The 15,884-nt window shown below is 36.1% G+C and overlaps 1 protein-coding gene across 5 annotated transcripts in view; it reads left to right on the top strand.

Moving 5' to 3' along the window:
• Positions 1-15,884, top strand: part of galene — a 758,695-nt gene that overhangs the window by 366,457 nt on the left and 376,354 nt on the right. The gene's annotated exons all lie outside the window — the stretch shown is intronic.

Genomic DNA, 15,884 nt, shown 5'->3' with positions numbered 1-15,884 from the left:
TTAATATTTATTCTTTTCCTACTTTAGGGTTTATTTCTTTTTAAGTTATGCAAAAGATATGAATGCTGTAAAATTTATCAGTCTAAGTATGAAATGTGAAGATGAGCAGACTTTAGAGAAGCCTGACATTATCAATATACAAACAGACTAGTCAAAATATACAATGCTGCTGAACAAATTTCAAAACATATTAAGACACAAACTGTACAGGATCCCTGCTACAAAAGTTCGGAAAAATGTTTATTACATCCTCTTAATTGTTATATTAACTTTACTTCTTTTTCGGAAGTATAAGTTACTTTAAATAAATAAAATAATTAAGGTAATTTTTATGCTTAACTATATATGTCAGTTTCAATGTTTGAAATGCTTCCTATTTCAAAAGCAAAGGAGCCTGTCATTGAATTTTCTTTATACATTTCTTCAAAACTACCCTTCCTTCAATTACTCTTTTAATGGGAGAGGATGGTATTGTTTGGTGAAAAATGAGTAAATTAAAAAAAAAATCTTTAAAATACCCTGTGATATGTGTGGCATGCATAGCATAACATTTTGTGGGTATTTGTGCCCTTATCGGATGTTGAGTCGCCATTTTTAAACTTCCTGCGTTAAGGATTTTTAAATCACTCGCCCACTTTTATTCTTGTTTCCGGTAAATTAAATTTTCAAAAAAAAAAAAAAAATTCTTTAAAATACTCTTTGATATGTGTGGAATGCATTGCATAATATTTTGTGAGTATTTGTGCCCTTATCGGATGTTGAGACGTCATTTTTAAACTTCCTGCGCTATGGATTTTTAAATCACACGTCCACTTTTATCGGTTTCCAGTAACTTCATTTTTTTTTTGCTACAGTCCACACCTGTAGAGTAACGGTCAGCGCGCCTAGCCGCGAAACCAGGTGGCCCGGGTTCGATTCCCGGTCGGGGCAAGTTACTTAGTTGAGGTTTTTTCTTGGGGTTTCCCTCAACCCAAGATGAGCAAATGCTGGGTAACTTTCGGTGCTGGACCCGGGACTCATTTCACCGGCACTATCACCTTCATCTCATTCAGACTTTAAATATCCTAAGCTGTTGATAAAGCGTCGTAAAATAACCCACTAAAATTTTTTTTTGCTACTTTGCCAGACAAAAAATGGATATAATTTCTGAACTATTAAAGATACATGCATGAATTTTAGAACACACATTCTTTAGACTATTAGGAAAGTTTTCTCTGGAACAGAATTGTGTTAATTGATTTGATTTTTAAAATACGTCCGTTTATTTGCAAGAAAGAAAATCAGAAAATTGTTATTAAAATTTAATTATGCAAATCTAGTCTTTCAGGTAAGGCTCCCCGTAAAGCAGATTTCAATAATTTCAAGGGAAAAATTGTTCCGGGGCCGGGTAACGATCCCGGGACCTCTGGTTGTACGTACTAGCGCTCTCCCAACTGAGCTACCCGGGAACTCCACCCGACACCGTCTCAACTTTTCCCTTTACATTCACACAACTCGTGTGGGCTGACTGAACGCCAGAGACCCACATCGAATGCACACAATCCGATACCCGGCCCCGGAACAATTTTTCCCTTGAAATTATTGAAATCTACTTTACGGGGAGCCTTACCTGAAAGACTAGATTTGCATAATATATACGTCACTGTGTACGTTAACAGAAAACCACAATTTCAAGTCACACAGAGATTGTGTGCATTCGATGTGGGTCTCTGGCGTTCCGTCATCCCACGCGAGTTGTGTGGATATAAAGGGAAAAGTTGAGACGGTGTCGGGTGGAGTTCCCGGGTAGCTCAGTTGGCAGAGCGCTGGTACGTTCAACCAGAGGTCCCGGGATCGATACCCGGCCCCGGAACAATTTTTCCCTGAAATTATTAAAATTTAATTGTTTATTTTACAAACGTAGGGACTAATATCAAAATTCTGTTACAGACAGTTTGTAGAACATGCTTTTGCAAATACATTGCAAAAAACTGTTTGAATCTATCTTTAAAAACAGTTTAGATATATCGGTTTTAGTACAATCCTGCATTGGGTACATTTTATTTTTCAAATTTGGACCCCCAAATAATATTTTTCAGAATATTTATATTTGGTTGAGTTCCTACAGCTATGAGCTCTCTACATACAAAAAATTAATATTTTACACCAAATAGGAAAAAAGTTTTAAAAAATAACATCCTCTCCCCTTAAATTTTGTTTCTTTTATAGTTATGTCTGTTTTTGATTTTATATTGTCTATCAGTCTTCATATATCCATCAACAATCTTTTTCTTTTAGAGTTATTTCATGCCCGTAGTATCTTAATTGTTAAATCTTAATCTTTAATTATATGATACAATATTATTATTCTTTTCTCTAATAAAATCAGACAGCGCATTTTCGTTCCCAAACAAGTTAAGAAAGTTATCGGTTAGTATATCCTGGAGTTTCAGGGTTCTAACTCTAACCTTAAATGCTCGTTAGGACGCTACTAAAGATAAAACCTAGTTCAGTACATAATAATAATAATAATAATAATAATAATAATAATAATAATAATGATAATAATAATAATAATAATAATAGTGCTAAGACCTACCAGCCGGCTCCTGGCCTCACGGCCACATACCGAAGCAGAGGTGGACGATCATCCAATCAGAATGGAGGTATCGTGTGGTTAGCACGATGAGCCTCCCAGCCGTTATAACTGGTTTTCTTAACCGGATTTCGTTACCAATCGTAGCTCCCCAAGTGCATCACGATGCTGGGTGGGCACCGGTCCCATACACTGACCGCAATTTCATGAGAAAATTTCTTCCCCCATGAGGACTCGAACCAGCGCGCATTCCGTAACGCGAATCCTAGGCAGGATGCCTTAGAGCACGACGCCACGGCGCTGCACGATAATAATAATAATAATAATAATAATAATAATAATAATAATAATAATAATAATAATAATAATAATAATAATAATAATAATAATAATAATGGAGCATCACAACTGTAACTGGGATAGCTACTAAATTGAAATGGTCTGTCAGCTACTTTTTAACCGCATAACATATGACAACACAAACAAACAAATACAACCACACAGGCGTATACAAACTCAAATGTAACACCTGCAACAACTTCTACATAGGACAGACAGGCAGATCGTTTCAAACACGTTACAAAGAACACATCACAGCCATAACAAAATTACAGATCACCTCCACATATGCAGAACACATCACAAATCCTAACCACACCCACAGAGACATCAACACAGACATGGAAATACTGCACATCCAACCAAAAAGCCAGAAACGAAACACAGTAGAACAATATGAAATATACAGACACACAAAAACACACCCCAACGAGATTCTCAACACACAACTCAACTTCAAAACACACACACTCTTTGACTCTACACTATACCACAGGAACACACCCTCACAGGAAACAGAACAAGTGGCACCAAGACCAGCAACGACCAGTTCTGAAGATGACACATAAATAGGTCGAAACATGTAAACGAGGTACGTTGAAATTTAACACAGGAAAGTCTTACCATACATATTCCAAAGTGATACAGTGTTAAAAGTTGTCTAATCAAGATGTATGACTAAATATTTTTTAAAATATTTCAGTAAATGTATCTTTATTTTAGCTCTAATGCTTTCCTCATTGTATGTGTGAACGAAATGTGACGTCTCCTGAAAATAAAGGGGCTATCCCTAATAAAAGTTACAATTTGGAGGAGCTGTGCGATACCGACCGATGAAGTAGAAGCAGGTGACGAACAGTTAATAAGAGGTAAAATGACAAATAGAAACTCTAACAGAAATAAAGTAGATTCAATCAAAACTATAGATACTGAACGAAATTACCTACTAAGAGATAGGCATCAGCAAAGATTAAATTTTCCTAAAATCAGAAAAACTTATTATTAATTAAATAAGGTAAGAAGACAGGTTTTGGAAATAAGATAGAATTACGTCAAGGTTTTTTTTTAAATAATAATAAAAAAAATTGAAAATAGAGAACTAAGGTAGTTATTAAGGTATTCCGATAGTTATATTAATTAGTAAAAGTTCAGAAGAAAATTTGACTTTATAAATTGGTTAACTAATATATTTTAATTTCAATAAGAATGCAATTATAATAAATTTATTAGATCATAATAGAAATCATAATAGAAATGACTCGATAATGAGTACATGCGACATAATGATGAAACTAAATCTGAGGTTGATTATGTAAGCAATTTGTCAAGCTTGTTTTTAAGCAGGCATGCGGTAGTCTTCGTAGAAGTTACGCAAACGTTTCTGCTGACATGAAAATATTGTAAGAAAGAAAGATTAACCTACATATGGAATGTACCGATTCAGCTATTTCAGGTTCATGACTTACAGTATGTCGACATCTGATCATCTAATTGGAATAATAAATTATTATGTAAAATAAGACCTAAATATTACAATTAGATTTTTTGAAAAGGAGCAAATAATTAAGGTTTAAAGTCTTAAGGGTTATCACGATTGGTTTAAACATGCACTAAAACAAGACGTAAGTGCAAGTTTGAACCAATAAATTATTGAGATTTGCGATAGATTAATTAGTTTAGGAAATTGTATATTTATTATGTAGAACTACATTTGTATATAGATCTTTTGTTAAATTATTAAGTTTTGTACTTTTGTGAACAATATCAATAAAGCTATCTATCTATCCCTAATAAAAGTTACCTTTCAATGCATATAAGTTACCTTTAAATAATAAATATTTAATCACAATGACATCGGCCGAAGAACATCGGTGACCACAGGGATCCTGAATTACAGAAAACTACTTACAAAGTAAGTGATTAAAAAAAATTCAAGCAGATAACATAGAATGAAATAATATGGATTTTACAAAATAATTTTCACTGGGATTTTAAAGTCTGTAAAAAAGAGAATTATTAATAGTTCATTTATTGCTACGTTGATTGAAATATGAATGATGGTGAAGAATCTTCAGAGTTCTTAATTATTGAAACGGAAGTTTCACAGAACCAGTTGAGAGGAACTTTAAGATTTTTTAGAAATGCCCATGATAATTTAGAAATTCCTCCTCTACAACCAAATAATGAGCCATTAACTGACCAATAAATTGTCTTCTTAAAGATTATACTTAAATAACAGATAAGGGATGTAGGGCTCCATAGATTGACTTCTTCTCTTTATCCACTTCATCAGCTGTTGTAAATCTCTCTCAAATCTGATAGTCGGATCCATAATGATTGTTTTTTTGTGTACATCTGTTTATTGCAATTATATCGGCTCTGCGATGTGAACCATCAGTAGAGAGACAGAGGATTTCTTCATGAACTTGCCATCCTAAGGATTTTAGGATAGAGGCCAATGCGGTTCTAACTCTGTGATGTCTAGCATTAATGAGAAGTTCGCCTTTTGGGAACAAGATGCGATAACAACTTTGTTATTGTTGTTATTAAATCCAAGTGGTATTCCTGTTGTTCACTGACTTACACACACAGGTACACGAATAAAGAGATGTAAATACACAGTACCAGTGCATTATGAAAGACTGGAGCGTGAAATGTTGACTTATAAAGATTGGTCCACAATAAACCGGGAACGGAAACGACAACGAGAACGGAAATATTGTTAAAATAAATGTATTTAAATGTGAACTTTCACAATTAACTTTTGTGATTGCTCATATTTAAATACATTATTTTCACATTATTTCCGTTCTCGTTCTCGTTGTCGTTTCTGTTTCCGGTTTACTGTGAACCAGTCTTGATTTATTCTCCGTGCGACGCTATGTTCGATGTAAGCCTAATTTGTATTCGAAGTAACCAAACGTAGAAACTGTATTCATAACAAATCCTTCTGCTCGACGTCTTAAGGAACCACGTAATCTTTCAACCATCCTTGGTCTCTGATATGCTTACAGGTGTTGAAGACACGCTCCTGTAGCATTTTTTTATTTAACACTTATGCCACATTTACAATCTGTCTACAGTAGACAATAAGTAAATATTATAAAAGAGAGATGTTATCCCATGACAACACTCCAAAAGAAAAATAACAATGTTTCAAATAGCTGTAGTGAAATGAATGGAAGGTCAAGAGCATTGGTCATTTTAAGTCTTCTTATTATCCAGAAAATTTAATGCATAATGACAGTTTTGATTTAGGTCCCAATAACCAATAGATTTTTTATGTTTTAAAATTTAATTCTTTACGTTTAGTTTCAATATGACCTGTAGCATTCACTAACGTCTTAAGTGTTCCCATAACCAAACATCCAAGGGATTAAGATCTGGGGAACAAGCAGGCCATGGTATAGGACCTCCCCGTCCAATACATCGAAGATTACATACCGGTGTTATAATATATCGTCTGACTCTGTTATGGAAATGGACTAGTATGCCGTTATGTGTAAACCTCATTTATTTTTTAGTCTTTGATGATGTGACACTGTTATGAGTAGGGACCGTGTTCTGTCCCAGGGCGTACGGAGATAAGGTTAATTGTTCATAGACTATGTTGGCGTGACGTCATGTTTCGCGTGCTGCACAGGTAGGCCCTGCTATTAGGGGATATTCGCATCTTGTTTGTGTGCATTTGACGTTCTCTTCATGATTCAAAATTAAACTCCGCAGACTGTTCACAATGCATTCTAGTGACACCACGATGACCTTTCCTACAATTTTAATTCTTAATTCATTTATTTGTCCCGCGCCGTGGCGTCGTGGTCTAAGGCATCCCGCCTAGAACTCGCGTTGCGGAATGCGCTCTGGTTCGAGTCCTCATGGGGAAAGAAATTTTCTCATGAAATTTCGGCCAGTGTATGGGACCGGTGTCCACCCAGCATCGTGATGCACTTGGAGAGCTACGATTGGTACCGAAATCCGGTTGCGAATGCCAGCTATAACGGCTGGGGGATCATCGTGCTAACCAAACGATACCACCATTCTGGTTGGATGATCGTCCACTTTTGCTTCGGCATGTGGACGTGAGGCCAGCAGCCGGCTGGTCGGTCTAGGACCTTCACGGGCTGTAGCGCCACGGATTATTATTGTTAATTCATTTATTTCATAGATTTATTTTTACTCGCAGAGTTAAGGTCTTAATGCCTTCTCTTTCATTCAGCCAGTTTATAAATACATAGAAAATATTATATAAATAACAGTAATAAAGAAAACAATATAATAGTAGTAGTAGTAGTAGTAGTAGTAGTAGTAGTAGTAGTAGTAGTAGTAGTAGTAGTAGTAGTAGTAGTAGTAGTAGTAATAATAATAATAGTAATAATAATAATAGTAATAATAATAATAATAATAATAATAATAATAATAATAATAATAATAATGGTAAGAGCAAAATGTAGATGTTTAGATACATGTAATTCTAGGAATTAAACAAGTTAAATTTAGTGTTAAAAAGATAATATGGATCAAAGAAATGATTGACATAATGAAGGAAAATGTATTATAATAAAAAGAACAATATTCTACAAAAGTAATATTTCAAGGAAGATCATATTCTAGAGACAAAAAGCAGATTTTTGACAATCGGCATTTGAAATTAGTAAATATCTGACAGTCCCTTTACACTTTGTAGACTACGCTATTTTTACTATTTATACTTTTATAAAGGACTTACATTGATTAAGCAGGTTTACACTATTATACTCTATTTACAAAATAAATAGGCTATTCGATATCAAATACAAACTGCTGAGCCATTTATAGAGGCTACCTGAACCCACACTTTCTGAAGTCGAAATTGCAATAGAAAATCTGAAGAAGTACAAGTCTTCAGGTGTCGATCAAATTCCAGCAGAATTAATATAATAGAGTGGAAACGCATTATCTAATGCAATTTTTAAGCTTATACATGCTATGTGGGAAAGGGAAATTGTACCAGAACAATGGAAAGAGTCCATAGCCTAAGTGTACATATCTTGAAGAATGGGGAAAAGGCAAACTATAGTAACTTCTGAGGAATATCAACTTTATTGACGTCATACAAAATTGTGTCCAATATTGTTTTGAGAAGATTAACTCCGAATGTAGATAAAATTATTGGGGATCACCAATTTGGTTTTAGGCGTAGTAAGTCGATTACAGATAAGATTTTTTGTATTCGACAGATATTGGAGAAGAAATGGGAGTATAATGGTACAGTACATCAGTTAATCATAGATTTCAAAAATGCATATGACCCGGTTAAGAAAGAAGTTTTCTATAATATTCTCATTGAGTTTCGTATTCCCAAGAAACTAGTTCGATTAATTGAATTGTGTTTCAGTAAAATTTACAGCAGAGTCCCTATAGGCCATTTATGTCTGATGCTTTTCCAATTCACTGCGGGCTAAAGCACGGAGATGCACTATCTCCTTAACTTTTTAACTTTGCTCTAGAATATGCCATTAGGAAATTCCAGGAAAACAGGGACATTTTACTTGAAGAAGTAAGTAAGTAAGCAGATAGATTTTGAAGTAAACCTCCAAAAAACAGAGTACTTACATGATTATGTGTCGTGACTAGAACATTGTACGAAATGGAAAAATATAAAAGTTGGACATTTATTCTTTGAAAAGGTGGAAAAATTCAAGTACCTTCAATAGAAATGACACTCGGGAGAAAATTAGATGCAGATTAAACAATGGGAAATGCCTGTTATTATTCGGTTGAGAAGCTTTTGTCATCCAGTCTGCTCTCGAAAAATTTGAAAGTTAGAATTTATGTAAGAGTTATATTACCGGTTGTTCCATATGGCTGTAAAACTAGGACTCTCACTTTGAGAGAGGAACAGAAGTTAAGGTTGTTTGAGAATAAGGTGCTTAGGGGCTAAGAGGGATGAATTACAGGAGTATGGAGAAAGTGGCACAACACAGAACTGCACGCATTGTATTCCTCACCTGACATAACTAGGAGTATTAAATCTAGATGTTTGAGATGGGCAGGGCATGTAGCACGTATGGGCGAATCCAGAAATGCATATAGAGAGTTAGTTGGGAGACCGGAGGGAAAAAGACCTTTGGGGAGGCAGAGATATAGATGGGAGGATAATATTAAAATGGATTTGAGGGAAGTGGGATGTGATGGTAGAGACTGGATTAATCTTTCTAAGGATATTGACCGATGGCTGGCTTATGTGAGGGCGGCAATGAACCTTCGGGTTCTTTAAACGTCATTTTTAAGTAAGTAAGTACGGTATTGCATTGTGTTAAATAAAATACCTTGCATTACAATATACAGCATTGTACATAAAAGTGTAAATAATGTATGCTTGTAGGCCGACATTTTTTATGTTAGTGTAAATAGTAAAAATAGCGTATCATAGTGTAAATAATTTATATTTTAAATATTAGTGTAATTGTTAAAGCGGTCCATATTTTGCTCTGCCCAACTTGACCAAAAATATAAGTTGCGTGAGAAGCCAGCGCTTATTCCACTTAAAAACTGCAGTAATATTAAACCTTGTAGCGTCGAGGGACAAAGTACGGTCGCTACTTACGAGAATTTGAATCAAGACTAGGTCTTCACTTACACCGGAACTTAATTCACAATAAATTCTTTATGAGTCATATAATCTTCCTTCCTGCAAGTAATCGAACCCTAACATATACAGAGTGCCATTATTTTAACTGATGATTGTTCATGTCATAAGGAAGAAAAAAGTCCTCATAATTTTTTTCTAATCGAAATGTTTAACTAATTATTAAAGTTTACAATATTAGGCGTTTGGAAACGTTGCTGGATGGGGAGGAGGGAATTTACAAGTATACGGTACAGACATACCGGTACAAACAGATGCTCTGTTCTAATGCGGGGACGGACCGTTGTCTACATAAAACGAGCAGCAAATACAAACTTTAAATCTAATTAACAGAATTTTATCGTAATTTTCCATTTTATTTAACAATATTGGCGTTTTTATTTATTTTTAGTAGGTTATTTTACGAAGCTTTATCAACATCTTAGGTTATTTAGCGTCTGAATGAGATGAAGGTGATAATGCCGGTGAAATGAGCCCTGGGTCCAGAACCGAAAGTTACACAGCATTTGCTCATACTGGGTTGAGGGAAAAACCTGAAAAAACCTCAACCAGGTAACTTGTACCGACCGGGAATCGAACCCGGGCCACCTGGTTTCGCGGCCAGTCGCGCTAACCGTTACTCCACAGGTGTGGACTGATATTGGCAATATTGGTCCAGTTTTTATTGTACGTCTAAAAAATACACAATAATGGTTTACTGGACAAAATCACACGAATTTTTTTTAAATGCAACATTTTAATCTCTCCCGTTTCCATAAAGCAGTAATTTTTTTAAGAAATTTCTATTTGTGTGATTGTCGAAACGAGGTAAGAGACTCCTAGTTTCTAATAATAGTTGAAAAACTGCTATAAAAGTTCGCCGATTAGGTAACTTTCATTGCGGAAAACATTGACAGTACATCTTCTTGCCTCACTTGAATTACGACGATTTCTCCGTTAATTAATAACATACGATATTCCTAAGCTCTAAATGACAATGTAATTTGTTTATCGAATACCCTGTACTGAACTTCAATCCGCTCTGCAGTAGATCTATGGACAGGGAGCTTGAACTCAGCTGACATGTACGTACGTCTATGCAGAGTACTGCCTGCTGAACACGTTGCCACGTCTCTCACGCCAGAATATTAACAAATTTAAGCATGCAATTTTATTTAATTTCACGAAAACGTAATATAACATACAAGTATGTATTTGAACTAATATTAACTCTTTGCTAGATAAGCCTACTGATGTAATTGTTTTCGTAATTTTACTAACGATATAAGCAGTATAACGCCAATAAAATAAGAGAAAAAATATTTTTTCTGGGAAAACTATTAAGTTTTAACCCTATGTTGAATGGACGTTTCTTGATCCTGTAGACCAGGTCTGCACTAGGTTTGCGCTCTCCGAGCCGGCTCACAGCTCATGAGCGGAATGCAGATATTGGCTGCGCTCTATATAAGGGTGGACTGAAAGAAGGGGTGATCTCGTACAAAATGTACATAAAAGGTGTTCATGAAATGAATTCCCGTTCAGTGTTTACAAAACTATCTTGGACAATTATTAATTATTAAGGAAACATTTATTTTACAGAAATAATAGAAATTCTATAGCTACTTAAATTCACAATAACATTTTGTTACATTTTTATTTATCAGTGCATGAAAACTGGGTTTTATGCTGTTGGCAGCTGAAAGGAACAGTAGGCCTACTGATCGCAATGAAACATCAGTTACAGATGTTCGATGCCTGCCTTTATTAAAGTTGATTATAGAAAACAGTTGCTCACATGTTGAGCCAAACATAGCAATCATTTTCACAGCCAGCCTGTGTAGTCATGGATATTATTGCTAAGGTTTAGTCTTGTAAAACTCAACCAGTAGTATTATTTAAATGGTCTTTAGCCCTTGGGTCACATTGGAGATCAATAAGTTCAAGCTGTAAATCGTTAAATGTTAAATGTTATGTTTTATTTAACGACTCCGAGGTTATATCAGCGTCGCCCGTGTGCCGGAATTTTGAATCTGTCGCATTTAAGCACACTTAAATGTTATATTTGACACTGTTTCTTCTGATGTTGAATGAATTTATTATGATAACTTTAAACTTCTTTCCAATTAAGACAAGATCTTGGAACCAAGAATTAAATTAATTTTTAATTTAAATTAATATTTGCACATAATCGTTTAACATGGCTTCATCACGAGCAGTTCCTGTCGTTCGAAAGTGAGCCATATTTCATTTCCGAAAGTGACTTACGAAAAGTGTAAGTTTACGACTGAAATCCCGTAATTTATTCAACATATCAACAATGAGCTGGCCTTTTCCCTGAAGAGAGATATTTAAATTGTTGAAGATTAATAAATTCTAACGTACCCTACCTCATGTAATAAAGCAACTTTCAACTCTTCAACCTTTTTTACTGCGATCTTCACCAACAAAGTCCACACCTGTGGAGTAACGGTCAGCGCGTCTGGCTGCGAAACCAGGTGGCCCGGGTTCGATTCCTAGTTGAGGCAAGTTACCTGGTTGAGGTTTTTTTCCGGGGTTTTCCCTCAACCCAATACGAGCAAATGCTGGGTAATTTTCGGTGCTGGACCCCGGACTCATTTCACCAGCATTATCACCTTCATTTCATTCAGACGCTAAATAACCTAGATGTTGATACAGTGTCGTAAAATAACCCAATAAAAATCACCAATAAAACCATCGTATCTCTATATGTGGATTAGTAATGACGCATTATATTATGTTTTCCTCTTTCCTTCAAACTTTTGTGGCAGATGAGTATTGATTTCAGCTGCTGTGAAAAAAATAATCATTTTCCTATGTAATATTGAAAGAATTTGCCTGATGTTCACTTTTACGTTTTTTAGGTTCCTCCATTATGTAGCCGTAGATAGGCAAAGTGAAATAGCTCTGATAATACACACTACACCAGATAGCTCGTTGATTTTCCTCTACCTTTAGCAGACATGTCATTCCGACGTACCTTTCCGGCGAGCTGTTTGGATGGCTCTCCCGCTCCGGTAGGCGGTCGCGCTCGATGAACGCCGTTTGTGCAGGCCTGCTGTAGACAGTCCCTGACGACTGTGAAAAGAACGGCACTTATACCTCTTACACCCTGTAGTTTTGTATTTGATCTCAGCCTCTTATCAGGTTAGTAACAATTGGTCCTTTCTGATGGTAAAACGATTTCATGAGATGAGATCCATCATGCAGATAAATGGCAATATTGAAGTGGAAAATAATTCATAGGAGAATTCGCGATTGGAGTCTGATGCTAGTCGTTAATTAATATATCCGATGTGTATACATGGTTCTAATTAGCAGGATATACATAGTCCATGTTTGTCAAAATCAAACAGATTGCAACTGACGGAATATATACAGAAACTCTCTTATATACGTACCTGATTAATTTAATTGCACCGTAGTATATCGTGTAATTTGTCTCGTGCTACGTTCTCCTTCGAGGACTATACGATATACATCTTTACATTTGGAGGGATTTTTTTTAAACTAGCACTGTAAGTTCCTAAGAATCAGTTAGGAAAAAGTATTGCTCAAAGTTTAGCCTTGCGATGTACAGAGTGTTCGCCTACGAGTGGGGCCAGGAAAGCGGCCTGCCTACGTTGTCGCTTGCGGGAATCATCTTTCCCTAAGCTTCCGCTTTCTATACTAATAGCACGCACATGAGAATTTTTCTACGTAGTACTAACCTTGTTATAGGCGATGTTGAAAATGATGTCCATCTGAACCCACAGATTTCTGGCATCTTTTAATAAAATTAACATTCACAAGAATAAGTTCATCTTCGGTAATTTTCCTAATTTCTCTTGTTATATTCGCCTGCAGTTCATCTATGCTGTGGGGATTATTCCTATAGACATTATTTTTTTATAGTTCCCTACAAATAACACTGTAAGGTTGGGGGAACGTGGCGGCCATGTCCTGAAAAATAATCCTTTCTCCAAAAACGTCACTTATATCGTTCATGGATTCATGGGCTGTTTCTGAATCTTGTTGGAAATATGCATTGAGTTTCTCATCATCTGATAATATTTAGAAAAATGGCTCGAGTATTTGAGTGCGATATCTTTGTGGATTTACTCTATCCTGAAAGAAATTGGGCCCAATAATTCGCTTCGCTGTAACAGCATACCAAACGCCAATATTTTCGTCGTGCAATGGAACCTCATGAATTAAATGGGGATTCTCTGTACTTCAATACCTATTGTTCTGTGAGGCAACATTACCTCGTAAATGAAACCACGCCTGATCAGAAAAAAATTATTAAACGAGGATTCACAATACCGTCCGCAATACTTTGTAAAATCCAATTACAAAACTGAACTCGTTTTTCGTTGTCTCCAGGCCGTAATTCATGCACGATACTCACTGTGTAGGGTTTTAATTTTAAAGTTAGCAGCAGTAATTAAAGACCGATGTTCTTGAAACACTAACTTCCTGTAAAACACGTCTTAGAGGTTTATTAGGAGAGCGTGTAAATGGTGCACTGATTTCATCAATTTTTTTCTTCCGTCAATACTCGTTTAGGAATTGTAGCATTCAGCGACCCTGTTGTCCTTAATTTGTTAACAAGACGTCTAACAGTTTCTCTACCCTGAATTGGAGCACCCGGATATTTCAAACTCAAATTGCCTACGCACCTCTCTACATGACTCTGTTTTCACATAAGCATCATACATAAAAACTCTTTGTTCAAGCGTGAATTTTGCGTTTTGCATTGTTCACAAATTTTACACACACGCTGAATATTTAAGCAACTGTGTCAAGAAACTGCACTGTACGTAACAACACTGCAACAGCTGGTTCACAACTGATAACTTGTCGACCTTGATTGTCGAGCGTGTCTCAACAACTGCGCGCACAAAGCGGCGTATCAGCACATGTTGCTTTCCCGGCCCCACCCGTAGGCGAACGCTCTGTATTATAGTAATGTTTACAAGCAGAGTACCTGACACGCGTCACTCAGCAGGCCACAGTAATGCCAGGGCAAAGCGCAGTACAGCTCAGCCAGAAACGACACAACAGACTAACGACCTAGATGTATAGGGTATTTCAAAAGACAGTTCAAACATTAAACCACCATAAATACTATATGTGAGATAGGGAAAAAACAAAAAATCACAACGTTGGGCAAACAACGGGGTTTACAAAACATTGGGAAGATGTCCGTCGTTCTCTTGTTCAACGTATAGCATTCTGTCTGCGACACCATGCACAGCATTTTGTAGATAATGTCTTGGAATATTGGCAATTTCTTGCGAGATGGCATCTTTCAGTTGCAGTAGGATTGTTGAATGTGTCAGGAAAAGTCATTTTTTAAGGTAACCCCACAATCAAAAGTCGGCCGGATTGAAATCTGGAGATCGCGGAGGCCACATTATTGGAAAGTGCCTATGAGGAGACAAAGAGGAAAGCACAAAGTAGAAAAGATTGAAGAAAACTGGGTTTGGAGTGAAAGACCTGCCCTTGGGCAGAACACTATGAATGAATGAATCAGAGGATCGAAGAAGAGTCTCCGAGAAAATATGAGTACAGAGTAAAAAGACATTGATCTAAAGCCTCAGCAATAATTCTGCAAATTTATTCTGTTATTTTTTTTTTTTGTGAAGTATGTTCTTGTGAAAATGTGATAAGCAGGCTTAGAGACTTTAGACCCAATAGATGAAAACAGTGAGCCTTCAAGTTGGAAATCAGGACGGTAGTGGGTGGGGGCAATGAGGGTAGCGACCTACCTGTTATCCCATGTGCTTTATTTACTCAGTCATACTCATAAGGCAGGGATTGGAGGTACTGTTCTGATAATAAAAACAGTCCCGTAAACCTAGTCCACTTTGTCAGAAAGAGGGCAGGAGATAGTAGTCTATTTTTGATGGGTGCATGTGGTTATCTATCTGATTAGTCGAAGAATATAATTAACAGTATGTATGCCAAAAGTGAAAGGCTCTAAGACGCATTTATTTGTGCATAATTCGGAAGTGATTATTTTGAAGTTAATGGGGACCATGTTACATATAACTAAGGGGAGACAAAACACGATACATTGAGACCCATTGCAACTCCCGACAACACATTTCACACGTAAATATTTTGTCTCTTAAGAGGGAAGAAATTCCACCTGTGTCAGATTCGCTTACAAATAAAGAATCTGAGTTCTTCTTAGATCTATGTGAAATGATGGTAGCTATAAACATACCACTTAAAAAAGTAAACAACCCTAATTTCAAAGCTTTCATGGAAAAATATACCAAGAGACTTAGGGCCGTATTCATAGACATTTTTAGCGCGGGCTTCCGGTGGATGATCAGCGTTTTTCGTATTCATAAA

The sequence above is a fragment of the Periplaneta americana genome, chromosome 13 (genome assembly GCF_040183065.1).
Source record: "Periplaneta americana isolate PAMFEO1 chromosome 13, P.americana_PAMFEO1_priV1, whole genome shotgun sequence".
NCBI classification, from domain to species: Eukaryota; Metazoa; Arthropoda; class Insecta; order Blattodea; family Blattidae; genus Periplaneta; species Periplaneta americana.
The sequence above is the reverse complement of the archived record's forward strand: the minus strand, read 5'-3'. Positions and strand labels throughout refer to the sequence as shown.